The following is a 12742-nucleotide window of genomic DNA, read 5'->3' on the forward strand; positions in this document are numbered from 1 at the left end:
AGGTTAAGAACAGTTTCAGGTTAAGAACGGACCTCCAGAACGAATTAAGTACTTAACCCGAGGTACCACTGTAATAGTAACTGCTACTACTAGTACCTCAAGTAGGATCTGCAACAAAATGATACTTTTCCATGTTCCAAGCACTTAATTCCATTCCCTACCCCCCCCCAAAAAAAATCAGTCATGATGCTCAGCCTTCATCGGCTTGTTTTGTGCTGTGGTGCATCATTTTTGTTAAACGCCTACCCTGGAGCACATCCCAGTAAGGCAACAATATAAACAGATGAGAAGCTGTAAGCAAGCAAGCAAACAAAAATGGAGACCAGCTGCCTAGGACTCTGGCAAGATAAAAAAAAACTGTGGCCATCAGAATGGAGGTCATCCTTAATTTCAAGGAAAGTCAGGACACTCTGTTCTTTCTGAGCATTTAGAGTGAATCTCTTTTGACCTGAGGATTTGTATGATTTACCTGCAACTCCAAAAGAGCCAGCAGGCAAACAGATGCATTATGTGAAATGCTTCACGATGAGGATTTATGGAACGACCGGGGAAGAAGGAAATGTGAAACCACTAGAAAACCATGTGCAGGAAAGAAAAAGGATTAAAACGCGTTTGGCCTCGGATGTCTCTTTTATTATTATTGAGCCTTGCTAATACGATGAATGGACACGGGAGTAATCTCTCGTGCCAACTCATATACAAAGGTTTTGGCAGCCTGTCAGGCTGGAAATAGTAGGTGTTTGCATTTGTAATTGCGGAATGAGCAAAGGCTCACGTACACACATGCCGACATGTAAATGTGGCCTCGGAAGTTGGTTAGTGACAACAGGAGCACTTTCAGCAGTGCCTGTCTGAGGGAACAAAAGTGGGCTTCAGCATGGCCAACACGTTGTCCTCTGGGTTTCTGAGCCATCAGCAGCTTTGCCAAAATGCCAGAGAGTTGAAAAGGAGAGTTCATTGTTTCTGATGAAACATGCTGTGCTCCCTTGTCCAGTGTGTGCTTCGAGAAGTGAAAGCAAAAAGATCCTTTTCATGGCCATTATTCCCTCGATGCTGCCCGACTCCTTCTCCCCGAGTGTTCGGCAGCAAACGCCAGAGGCTTCCCTGATAAAATGATGTGGAGTTGGACTGAACTGCACATTTGACTGGACAGCTTGATTGGTTGATCACTAAGCCTCTTTCTTGAAAGTGGCCACATTACACATAACCAAAAGGTGGTGGTGATGATGATGATGATGATGATGATGATGGGAACAGCAGCAGCAGCAGCAACAACAACAAATCCAGATACTAAGAATATACTTGAAAAGTCTGGTGGAAACAAGTGCACAGAAAAGTTTGCAGTAAAAATACTCAGTATTAAATTGAAGGTTGTCTTTAATTGGGATAATTCATACTACATTTTTAAAGCCAGTTATCCATGCTGGCTGGGATTGATGGGAGTCCGACATCTGGAGGGCCACTATCCCCCCATCTCTGTCCTTATAAGTGGCTAGGGGAGACTCTTTAGGCAGGGAGTTCCAGTGGCAGGGCACCATCTCCAAGAAGGTGATGGGTCCTAGTTGCCCTCTTCTCTATGTTCCACCTCCAGCCAAAAGGGGTCATACCATGGAGAGTTCTGCATCTTATCAGAAGTTATCAAGTGTCAGTAATGAATAGACTTCTCAGTAGAAGCACCCCACTGTTTGAGCTCTCTGCCAAGCAAGTCAGTTTGGTCAGTTCATTGTAACCAGTAGGGATGTAAGAAGGCAGTGATTTCCATTCTGGCCTGTCTTCATCACAATCAGTGCTGTTTCTGTTCCACTGCAGTTTGGTTTCTGCAAAATACTGCTTTTTTGTCTCACTGACTGCTTTTTAACATAATTTATATAATTATTTATGTAATTTACGTAAGGGGCAGATGGAGCTCATCAACCTGGGAAGGTAGCCCATCTAAGAGAAGAAAAACTCTGATCCTAAACCTCTGCTGCTTTGCAGGATATCTTTGGGAGATTCTGCGGTTGCGGCACTCATCTCGCTTTATTGGCCGAGGGAGCCAGCATACAGCTTCCAGGTCATGTGGCCAGCATGACTAAGCCACTTCTGGCGAACCAGAGCAGCGCACAGAAACGCTGTTTACCTTCCCGCCAGAGCAGTACCTATTTATCTACTTGCACTTTGACGTGCTTTCGAACTGCTAGGTTGGCAGGCGCAGGGACCGAGCAACGGGAGCTCACTCCGTCGCGGGGATTCGAACCACCGACCTTCTGATCGGCAAGTCCTAGGCTCTGTGGTTTAACCCACAGCGCCACCTGTGTCCCACGGACCATCCATAGTGTGTATCTGTGGCCTTTGCCTCCTAGGATGGGTCAAGGAAAGGGTTAAAATGGATGTGGTGTGATTGGCCAGTGAGAATGCAAGGGGGGAGTAGACGTTAGAGGGGAGGTTTTGAAAAAGTCAGTTGAGGTTTGGGAGTTGGGAGTTGAGGCTTGGGTGTTGGAGAAGGAAGAGGGTGGAATAGGCAGCGGGTTGGTCAAGTTGTATTGTGAGAGAGTGAGAGGAATTGTTAGGGAGTTAGATAGATAGTTGGGAATAATTCAGTTTGAAGTTGTTAGGAACTAAGATTTAAGAAACTGACAAGAGAAAAATAAACTGAAACCATACGCTCGTTCCTGCACTTAAAAATAAACTTGATTATTTGTTTATGTTAACAACTGTCTGGACTCCGTGTGTCCCCATGAGAAGCGGGGTGGTGGCAGCGAAGAAAGCAACCGCAGTGGTGGCACAGGGTCAGTAGACCGTGAAACGTCCGGGGGCCCTGTGTGATCACCACAGTACCATATATCAATAAGGAGAGCAGGGGCAACAAAACTGTGAAAGAGGGGTTGAGAATTGGTTAAAATAGTGCAAGGCATAAAGTGAAGGAGCGATTTTGAAAATTCTTTAATGTAGTGGATGGTTCCAATTCTATCTTGATTTATGGGATTAATTTGAATCCATAATGTTTTGGTTCCTTAAAGTATTGAAAATGAGAGTGAAGAGGAAATAAACAGCTGGACATTACATTTTCCATCAAATGCACATAGCGCTTTGTTTTTCTGTTTGTCTGAGTTCACAATAGAGCTTTGAAGTGTACTTTCCATCACACCCTCCTCTCTTGAACTTCATCATAGTTCCAGTTTGGTACCCTTTTTATTATTACCCACTACTTGCTTGCCAAATTCAAAGTTGTCAGAGTCTATTTGATTTCCCTTCCTGGTACCTTGTAATGGAAAGTTAGCTATTAAGAGACATCTACAGTGAATAGTTTCTAGATAGATGTTGAGGGTGTTTTTTGTTTTGTTTTTGTTTTTAAAAATCTGCTCTGTTTTGGGAATGGTCCAATCAAAATTGTGTGCTTAATGTTCCATGGGACTTCAAAATGAACTATGGCTGGCCCTTTTATTTATTCATTCAGTTCCCCTGACAGTTTCCTAACTGTTAATTTTCATATTACATTTGAGCTTTCGCATGTCATGAAAGCCACTTCTGGGAAACTAAGGAATATAGTACATGTTTAGTGCTCATTTCCATGCTATTTAATTCCAGGAAAAAAACCACAACTTTTTTCAGCCCCCTTAATCCAGAAAATCTCAAGAGTAAAGGGACAAATCTGGGGCAGTATATTGGCATACAGTTCTTTCCTGCTGTTTTCATGAGGGAACGTTGTGAGTAGCAACGTTGTCCAGTCGTTGATTCTTGCATCACACCACAGCCACTAGTGTGAATGAAATTTAGCACAACGTGCTGGCATATTGGTTTATTTAAGCCACAGTTCCATAACACAATGGGTACTGCTTTGTGAAAGGAACATTTGAAAATGGGACAGAAGCGTGAACAATATAATCAGGAGAACTCAATACTCTCCATTTCCGAATGTACCCTAAGTTTACCCTACGTCCTACTAAATTTAATGGCACCTTCCCAAGCAAGTGCATATGATTGCAGCCATGCAACCAGAGACTCCACTTTCTCTGTTACACACCATCCCAATCTCAGAGCAGTGCAAGATTTCAGTGATACAAGGCACACTTACCAGGGTCCTTTTACACAGTGGAAACTGTGGTGTCTTTATGATATATTGTTTATTTACACATATATACAACCTGAGCCTACTGTGGTTCAAAGCATTACACTCAAAGTTTTCGTCTCCCTCATGGCTGCAATATTGGATCCCAAACTGTCAGCCAGCATTGTGCTGTGACCCTCTTTCCTCCAGCTTGCAAACTGCTTCCCCAAACACAATTATTCCCCCTTTTCCTGACATCAGGCCACTGCAACTCTGACACTCCTCTCCTCCCAACTCTGAATTGTCTTTTGCTAACTACTGTCTTTTGCTAGGGACGTGGGTGGCGCTGTGGGTAAAACCACAGAGTCTAGGGCTTGCCGATCGCATGGTCGGTGGTTCGAATCCCCGTGGCGGGGTGAGCTCCCGTCTTTCGGTCCCAGCTCCTGTCCACCTAGCAGTTCGAAAGCACCCCTAAGTGCAAGTAGATAAATAGGTACTGCTTTATAGCGAGAAGGTAAATGGCGTTTCCATGTGCTGCGCTGGTGCCGGCTCGCCAGAGCAGCTTCGTCACGCTGGCCACGTGACCCGGAAGTGTCTCCGGACAGCGCTGGCCCCTGGCCTCTTAAGTGAGATGGGCGCACAACCCTAGAGTCGGACACGACTGGCCCGTACAGGCAGGGGTACCTTTACCTTTACCTTAACTACCCAGAGCCCAGGGTGGAGCGTAGCCCCTCTGCATCTGGCAGAGAGTGTTTGGCTTCTTGATGGTTTCCTTGATGAGCCATCACCCAGTCTTCATCAGGAAGCTGGCCTGGCTTACTTTTTTAACATCGCCTATATTTTAACATGCTGAATTCAAATCCAGGCACTGCACAAACTTATAACAACTCAGAAGTCCCACCGAGGACAATGGGGCTTAGTTCCAAGGATGTGTGCATAGGACTGTGGCTCTTGCTGGCTTTCTATCTTACTTGGTACCAAAAGGTATGGTAGGTTTTAACATCTCTAGCTCCAGAAACAAAGTGATTTCTAAAACAGAATGCAAGACTTTTAGTTAAATTCCGAGAAATGCCACAGGAACAAAAGCTTTCACTATCTACTCCCAACACTGATATTATTCAATTTTTAAGATTCCACAGTTGCCTAAGCAACTCTCTCAGTTTTGAAAGCAAAGAGGTTAACAAACTAAGCCATTTGATCTGAAACAGAGATCTGCGCTCATTGGCACCGGTGCTCTTCTCGCACTTCTTCATGTGTGTGTAATAAAACCAATCCTGTTTTTAAAAAGGAATAATGCTTGAGTTCTCTTGATGTTCAGCTGTTGCCCACAAGGTGGCAGCCCAACGATTGTTTCTTGCAGAGTCTTTGCTATGGAAGTGCATGGCTGCCCCTCAACAAATACCGGGTGTTCAGTAGCAGAACTAAACAGCTGGCAAATGACCACGGCCTCTCTCTCCCATTGTGGATAGGATAGGGGATGCTGGCTAGTTACATCAATTTCTGAGACGAGTTCAAATTCCAGTGTCACTTTGGTCCCTGAAAACCATCTGAACTAGGAACGTAAAGCATTGTTCAGCAAATCTAGTCCTGTAAGCTGCCTGGCAACTGAAACAATAGCTACTCACCCTGTAGGTCTGTATTAAATATATAAATGGGTGCTGAAAATTCTGATGTTAATATTTTCCCCAAACCTCTTTATTTTTTTCAGCTTTCCAAGCTAGTTAGGTAGTTTGGCTTCTCTGGAAAATGGGAAAGCCCTAGTACAATGGCAAGACTTCATTTGTCCAATGTTGCATTTGAACTGGAGTTCAACAAGGTTCAGTTCTGAAATATGTGCCAGAGTAATAAAAATTGTGCATTCGGCATTATTCAGAAAACCATTTCTTCCCTTGTAGCACTAAGTAACTGCATACATGTTTGTTGGAGGTAGGCCATCCATTTCAGATAAATTAAATCTAGGAATAGAATCATTTCAGGTATCAGAATTAGTACCATTCATCACCTTGTGTTAGCCCAGACCCTGCTGTTTCCTTTTGGGTCACTTTTCTGGCTGGCCTGGCCTGGACCAGCTGTCTGTTTCTGATGACAAAGTTTTCTAGCCTCTCTGGCAGAAGCTTGCGCTTATGTGAACTCTCCTGGAACAAAATTGGCTTCCAAATTTGAGAGCTGTGTTATTCTTTAAAGAGCCTCAGAGATCAATGGTGGCTGGTGCCCCATTGGGCCTGGCAGGGCAGAAAGCAGGGAGGTCAACACTAGGTGGAGTCAGAGTCAATGACAGTCAGAGTCAGCAAGGCCAACACTAAGGAAGAGGATGCTGTCAGTGCCACTCCCTGGAATGGATTTAGGTAAGAAGGCAGGCAGATGCAAGTTGGCTAAGGGAAGAATGAAGTTGGTGGGGCAGGGCCCTGTTTGCGCTAATGGACCAGGCCACTGGTCTTCAACAGCTGGGCCATGGCTTGATCCAACGTGGGTCGCAACAGGAACACTGCCACTATGCAAATTTATGGTAAAAGGTCTCTAAACAGGTTAAAAGTGGGTCCTGAAAAGGTTGAGGACAGCTGATCTAGACATAGAGTTTGGAATACCAATTCTGCACTGGCAGAAGCAACCGAGTATTCATACAGTCAGCAGAATTACCGTAAGTGGTAAGGCTGGACTGCACCATGTGTGTGTGTGAGAGAGAGAGAGAGAGAGAGAGCGCAAGAGAGAGCCTGCAGCCTGAAGCAAAGCAATGGAGAGGGGGAAATGTAGCAGTTGATTCTTCAGGTTGCCTCAAATGACCCTACTGCTGCAATCCTATACAGTGGGGCTTTTGCAGAGTAAAATCCTTTCCAAGGGAAGGGAAGCTATGGTGGCCACTCCTTTGAACAAGGCCCCAAAGGCTGGTTGTCAGGACAGGCTCTGAGCTGATTCTGCCCATGTAGTAGATGGAGGAATTAGTCTGTCTTGCCCTCCAACTGGAGGTTTCCTCTGGCTCTTAGTTCTCTCTCTGTGATAGCAGGGGCAACCTAGAATGAGTGGAATGCAAAGGACCATGGAGTAAGTGTATTCCTGCCAAAGCCCTGTCTGCTTTTCCCCAGGAACTAAATTATAAATGTAAGAAGCTTAAGATTTATATTGGCATGGGGTGTGTGTGTAGTATCTTATATCTAACTCAAGTTTAAATTGTGCCTCATTACAGGACCCCCAGGTGTACACAGGAAGTTGCCTTATAAACATACCTTAGAGAATTGGTCCCTCTAGCTCAGTTTTGTCTCGATTGTCTGGCTGTCTGACATGAGTTTTCCCTGAGGACTGAATCTAAGACCTTTTGCTTGCAAAACATATATGCTACCACTGAGTTATGCTTGTAAATCAAGAGTGCTTTTATTTGTTTTATCAGTTTCTCCAATAAAGCTGTTTGCCAAACTGTTCTTAAACCACACATCTTTTCTTTGACTTCCAATTCCTGGCAATGCCTTGCAACTAGAAACAAGAATGATAACATTTCCTTATAAGGTAAATTTTCATATAAACCACCAAAAATTGTTAGCAAAGTCAGGGGAAGTTTCACATCTATGACCTGTCCTAGAATATTTCAGTAAGGACTTCTCTGTGACAGGGTTACAGAAGGCTATTCCTACGAAGGAAATTATCACAGGTTTCCTGAAAAAAATTATTTAAGCCACCATGGCTTTTCTTTTGCAATGATGAGGTAAAATTGCCCAGCTGCTGTGATGATCTGCTTCATATCAGTTTACTCTGTGAAATAAGCTCCACTAGGTTTCCATTCTATCCCTTTTATATGGAACTGTTACTTTTGAGCACTCACTTTTTCTGCAGAATCAAAACAGTGGTGTCATCAAATTATTGCAGCCCAGTATTCATGCAGCATCTTAAAAAGCAGAGACATCACCTTGCTGACAAAGGTCCGTATAGTTAAAGCTATGGTTTTCCCAGTAGTGATGTATGGAAATGAGAGCTGGACCATAAAGAAGGCTGATTGCCGAAGAATTGATGCTTTTGAATTATGGTGCTGGAGGAGACTCTTCAGAGTCCCATGAACTGCAAGAAGATCAAACCTATCCATTCTTAAGGAAATCAGCCCTGAGTGCTCACTGGAAGGACAGATCCTGAAGCTGAGGCTCCAATACTTTGGCCACCTCATGAGAAGAGAAGACTCCCTGGAAAAGACCCTGATGTTGGGAAAGATGAAGGGCACAAGGAGAAGGAGATGACAGAGGACAAGATGGTTGGACAGTGTTCTCAAAGCTACCAACATGAGTGACCAAACTGTGGGAGGCAGTGAAAGACAGGAGTGCCTGGTGTGCTCTGGTCCTTGGGGTCACAAAGAGTCGGACACGACTAAACAACAACATTCATGAAGCAGTGTTTTCTCTTTTAGGTTGTGTCCCTCCCACAAGACTGATTTGTAGTAATTTTTTAATGCTTGTTATCATCAGTTCTTTCTGCCCTCAAAAAAATTGCAATACATACTCTTCTCAGGAAGGAACAGCAAAGTTTGGAGCAGTAGTTCAAACAGCTGCCTGCCCAGTTAAAGGCCCAAAACTACCTGCAAAAGTATCTGCAAATAAATGGTTTGATAGGGAGTTGTCAGTATTAGGAGGGATATTTTATTGTGGAAAGATCAAATGCCAGGAGTCAAGCTCCTATTATGAATTATTGGTTAGGGGCTTTTCCGCACCAGACTTTTGTAAATTTGAGGCTCGTTTGAGTCCAGTTTTTCTAGCCATTGTCCATATCATGTTGCCCTCAGCTAGACTCTATCTCATGTTTTATTTTGTACAGTGAATTTGGATTCCCCTAAAGTATAATAGTTTTTCATTTGTAAGATAAGATGTCTAGGGAATCTTGGCAAATGTTGATTGCTGCTTCCCTTTCTGAAAATCTTTCTGGATGTTTGTCTCAAGAGGTTGTATTCAACTAACACTAAATGTAATTTCAGCATCAGTCTTCCCAGCTCTTAAATGTAGTTTTTCTGGGTTCCTGTGGAAAATTTCCCATTTGCAGGTCTTGGCATTTTATTTCTTCTTTTTGATTGTAATTAAGGATTAACCCTATGTAAGTTTATTTTTGCATTGTATGGGAGGAGAGATTTAATTTCATCTCATCATTCCTTTATTTTCTTTTTTTATAGCAAGATAGCATTATTTCATTTTCTTTGGAAAGTGTGCTTTCAAAGGAAAATCACAATACTTCCATCATGGTATTACAGTGCCTGGAAAAAGCTACATTAGTTCCGAGCTCCAGAATCTCTATCCATTTTATATATGTTTACAAGTTAGAGATGGAGCTAAAGAAACAACAAAAATCCAAATCAGTATTCCTTTTTCTATCAGTTAACATCCATAAAAATTCACTAATTGCTATTTACAATAATGTCCAAGGGATACTAACGAAGATTTCTTTTCATTCAGCATTACATAACTTAATTACTCATCGGATTGTCAAGGTCTAACTTTGTACACATATCTGAAAAGTATACTGTCCTTCTGTAGCATGCTGAACAAACTTGTATGTTTACACCTGTGGTTTGTGTGACCTACTTTCTAGAATTTGCCCTCAAAGGAAAACCAGTCTTCCTGCATCTCATATGTTGTGAAAGCAACCACAGATGATGATGGGTGATGGCTGTGCTCTTATTGCTAGCTCATCTATAGCCAGGTAAGTCCAAATACCCTTTCCTAGAATTGATGGGTATGGCATCTGAACCATTGTTTAAAATAGAATTTTTTAAAAATCTGTAAAAAGCCTGGCAGGCAACATACAAGGGTACTTTTACCTCACATATTATTTTAGCTTTCAGCTCACATCCAGTCAAGCAGGGCCCTCCAAATCTTCTGGTCCTTCCAATGAGGGGACATTAATTAATTAAAGAGGATCCGCATCCAGCCCTCCTAATACCACCCAGTTTAGCTTCCCTTGATTCTAACACTACAAGTGTAAAGTGATGCAATTCAGCACAAAAATAATAATCTTAATTTCACATATATGCTCACGAGGTATGAACTGGTACTGACTGAGATCAGGAGTGAGACCTTGGGGTTGTAGTCGATAGCTTGATGAAGTTGTCAACCCAATGTGCAGTAAGTTGTTGTTGTTGTTGTTGTTGTTGTTATTACTATTACTATTACTTGAATTTATATACCGCCCTATACCCGGAGGTCTCAGGCCCGTTCACAGAAAAGAACAACATAAAAACCACACACCCCTCCCAAAGAGCCACATTTTAAAAGAGCATAGGATGTCAATCAGATCAACTATAGGCCTGGTTAAAAAGGAACGTTTCTGCCTTGCATCTAAAGGTGTATAACGAGGGCAAATTCTGTGTTAGGGATCATTATGGAAGGAGCTGAAAATAAAACTGCTGAGATCATCATGCCATATACAGATCTAGGATGCAACCACATTTGGAATACTATGTGAGCTGGAAAAGCTTCAGAAAAGGGCAACCAAAGTGATCAAGCTTACTGTGTGACCTTAGACTAGTCACTGTCTCTCAGCTTAGTCTACTTCAAAACAAATTTGTGACAGTAATATGGGGAGGGGGGGACTCTGCATGCCACCTTCAGCTCCTTAGAGGGAGGGTGGTATCTAAATATATAAATAACAATAAACTAATGTATTACAGGTATTGTTTATAACACTGGTTGAATGGAATGCTTGTCAAGGACTATAAGTGTTGCTGTTCTGTTCTGGTCTGCTGAGGGCGGCTCAGCAGAAGCTGCAGAACTGTGGAGAGCACCAAGGGAGCAACATGTTCCAAGAAATGCTAATGGTAGAATGACCTCTTTTGAACCTCTGCCTATAGTCCACGTCTCCTGATACTAAATTAGGCATTTAAAATTTGCTAACTAATCAAGTCAATGTAATTAGACACCTTATTATTTGTTTTAGTGTGAAGCAATGTGAGGTATGCAAGTGTGAAAGGCCTTCGCAATTTTTACCTCGAGGGCCTGAGGGGGAAAAAAATCTCCCCCCAAATGAACATAATTGAAGGTGAGGAGAAGGATACTTTTTATTATGCTACTCTACAGTCCAACAGCAGCAATAAACAGGCTGGGTAAATAAAGGGGCCTTCTGATTTACAGATTTTTTTGACCAATGAATCAGAGCTTGAATTTAGGCAAAATTCATACTGGTGACAGCACAATAACTCAGCAATGATAAGTAAATGAACACTTGTAATGCAACAGAAAAGCACTGCCTCTATTCAGACTGAACTGTATTCAAATGAATTTCTTGATAAGTTGTCAGTCAGCAGTTTCATTCTGGAGTGTCCCTTTGAAGTTCTCCTGTTCAAAGATGACCACCTTGAGGTCAGTAACAGAGTGTCCTGGTAAAGTGAAATGTTCCTCTCCTGGATTCTGAATACTGCTATTTCTGTTGTCTGATTTGTGTCCCATTGATTCTTTTGCATAGGGACTGGCCTCTTGATGGCATATATCAAATTTGCTGGCAGATGATGACATATATCACACTGGAAGACGAACAGGTGAATGAACTCTTGATGTTCTTGCTGACATTTGGCCCTCTAATTGTGCTGCCTGAGTAGATAAGCCCAGACGGAATTGGCTGATGGGTTTGTGGCGGAATCTGGTCCCTGAGTTTTGTACCTCTGAGACCTGTTGTTGCTGGTGAGCAGCTTATTGATTTGACTTGGCTTCTTACCCACCCATTAACGCAAGGTCGGGTTACAACAATAAAATACGCAATTGTCAAACAAAGAAAACAGCTATATGCATAAAACAAGAAAAGTGTAAAAACAGTTCTTGTATACAAATCAATTAAAAATAATTCCGTATATAAGAAAAATGCAATCATTTAAAAACAGTTCAGTATATAGAAACAGTTAAAAAATAGTTCCAGTACAACTATAGAGTGCAATAAAGATATGTTCTGGTCAGCCCCGATTGAGCATGGGTTTCTCCAGCCATGGCTTGTATAATGCCATTGCTCTTTTTAATTCAAGCTATATCACCTAGATTGCATTCTTCAGGTCTGTTTTTGTTTCAAATCCAGAAGCAAAAAACTGAGTTCCAGAGTCCTTAGAAATTGGAATTGTTTGTTTGTTTAAATACTTAAATATTTCTACACCGCTGTACCTTAAAAATATATCACAGTGATTTACAACAACATAGAAACATAAAACCAGGCAATAAAATCATAAAAGGCTCAAAACAAGTTAAAAGCAAAAGCGAAACTAAAAACGAAGATCAATAGAACATATTTATATGTAATGTAGGTGAATGAGCAGGCAAAGGCCGAGTCTCTCCAGCTGAGGCTTGGTCTGAAAGCCTCCCTTAATTCAATTGCCATATGCTACCAACCACATTGGGTGCCATTGACCTAGAGAAGCTATAATACTCTTAATAAAAACCAGGACTCTGTTCTTTCCCCATCTGTTGGAGAGTTGGTAGTTAGCTTTTCAGCAGGAGAATGGACCCACCAGCTTGAACATTAAAAATTGTTTAGATTGTCATCAATAAGTACCAGGCTGTCTTGGCGCAAAGATCCCTCCGGTGGCCCCCCCCCATTTCCCAGAGTTGTTGACCTTTTTTTTTAGGGAGCTGACACCACGCTTACACCTTATCTTTAACAAGCCCTTAGAACAAAATAAAATGAAAAGGCACCCTCATGATTCAAATCACCACGTATCAAAAAGTTAAAGCAATCACCAGTTTGTTGTCCTTTAATAAAATTGATAAAGACACA

Source organism: Podarcis raffonei, chromosome 1 (assembly GCF_027172205.1).
Source record: "Podarcis raffonei isolate rPodRaf1 chromosome 1, rPodRaf1.pri, whole genome shotgun sequence".
Lineage (NCBI taxonomy): Eukaryota > Metazoa > Chordata > Lepidosauria > Squamata > Lacertidae > Podarcis > Podarcis raffonei.